General features: G+C 43.4%; 1 non-coding gene across 1 annotated transcript; it reads right to left on the reverse strand.

The window, feature by feature from the left end:
* Positions 1–416: 416 nt before the first annotated feature.
* LOC115030747 lies at positions 417–548 on the reverse strand. Its single transcript, XR_003836342.1, has one exon. It is a non-coding gene; the product is annotated as a small nucleolar RNA SNORA17 (small nucleolar RNA).
* Between the last annotated feature and the right edge of the window lie 1,259 nt (positions 549–1,807).

Raw genomic sequence — 1,807 nt, forward strand, 5'->3', positions numbered from 1 at the left:
GTAATAAATCTTACTATACAACCATGCGATATTTTTTGCACGCAGGGCTCGCTCTCCAGCGTACTGAAGCTGGTATGGGGCAGGGCCAGCTCTCCTGCTCTTATGACCCCAGGGTCAAGTCTCCTGCCTGCTGCAGGGAATGAGGGGCTGGGGGTGTAGGATATCTATCTCTCCCTTGTCCATGTCGCCACATGGGAGATGAGAGTAGTGGTTGGACCAGCTCTCCCATATCCTCATGCTCGCTCAGTGACAACACCCACTATGTGCAGGCCTGCTCTCTGGAGTACTGCCGCTGGATAGGGTGGGTCAGCTCTCCTGCTCTCTTGCCCAAGGGAGGGTTCTTTAGCTCTGACTTGATCCCTATCCTGGGAGCCCAGTTGCACTAGTTGTCATGTCAGACTCACTTTTTATCAGGGAATGTTAAGCTACTAATTATTCAGATGTTCATAGGTTCGAACTCTGAGAGTAGATGTAGCCTCTCTCCTCTCTGCCACCTACTGATGCACATGTGACTCAGCAGCCACACCTGCAATAGCCCTTGGGTCAGGTATGGATTATTTGGAAAACTTAATATATATGTATGTATATATATAATATAAAATTTATTTTAGAATCTGTGTTATCACCATTGAGAATAGTCTAGTTACCTAACAAAGGTCTAGAAAATCGCCATCTTTATTGTCAGTGGTAGAAGAGTAGAAGAGGGGTGTACTGGCTAGTTTTGTGTCACCTTGACACAAGCTGGAGTTATCACAGAGAAAGGAGCTTCAGTTGAGGAAATGCCCCCACAAGATCCAGATGTAAGATATTTTCTCAATTAGTGATCAAGGGGGGATCCCCTTGTGGGTGGTGCCATCTTTGGGCTGGTAGTCTTGGTTCTATAAGAGAGCAGGCCAGGGGAAGCAAGCCAGTAAAGAACATCCCTCCATGGCTTCTGCATCAGCTCCTGCTTCCTGACCTGCTTGAGTTCCAGTTCTGACATCCTTTGGTGATAAACAGCAGTATGGAAGTGTAAGCCAAATAAACCCTTTCCTCCCCAACTTGCTTCTTGGTCATGATGTTTGTACAGGAATAGAAACCCTGACTAAGACAAGGGGAAATCATTAGTGTCTAAGTAACATGAAAGGAACATTAAATCTTACAAATGAGGGAAGTGGCAAACACTTGGCAAGAGTTGCTTGAGTGCCATTGAGTTTTGTCAAACCAACTGAATCATAAGATTATGTAGAATCAACTATGACATTGGCATGGATGTCTGGAGTAATGAAGGAACACGACTAAAAGACACAAGCAGCTGTATGAATGTTCCAGAACGACATTATCATCCATCACTGTTGCATAGGCCCCCAAGTCCTTAGCTTATACCTGTATCAACAAGGACAGGGATTCCATTACAGCAAGCTGGTGAAAGATTTAAAAAAAAAGGGCAATGGTAATTTGTCGGTATGTTGATCCAATGCAGACCTGCAGATTTCTAAAGACTGCTGTACCACGGTGCCGTGGTACCATGGTCTTATGGATGGATAGCCCTACAATTCAGCAGTGGATGTTATCTTTCCAATAAGCAGATCACTATATACTGTGTGTTTATCCTTAAGTGGGAGAGGTACTCCAAATAAGAATGTATACAAGTAAAGTATTCTTTCAACTGTTTATTAGGGGTCTGGAAAAAAGAAATACCTGAAGGTAAAGAATAGGAAAATTTAGAGGCAAGCCATGTGGGAGATCTCCTGAAGAACTGGATATGAAGTATGAAGCCTTTTTTTTTTTTTTAACATATGAACATATTGTATGAAAGAGGCACTAA

This window comes from Mus caroli, chromosome 3, assembly GCF_900094665.2.
Source record: "Mus caroli chromosome 3, CAROLI_EIJ_v1.1, whole genome shotgun sequence".
NCBI classification, from domain to species: domain Eukaryota; kingdom Metazoa; phylum Chordata; class Mammalia; order Rodentia; family Muridae; genus Mus; species Mus caroli.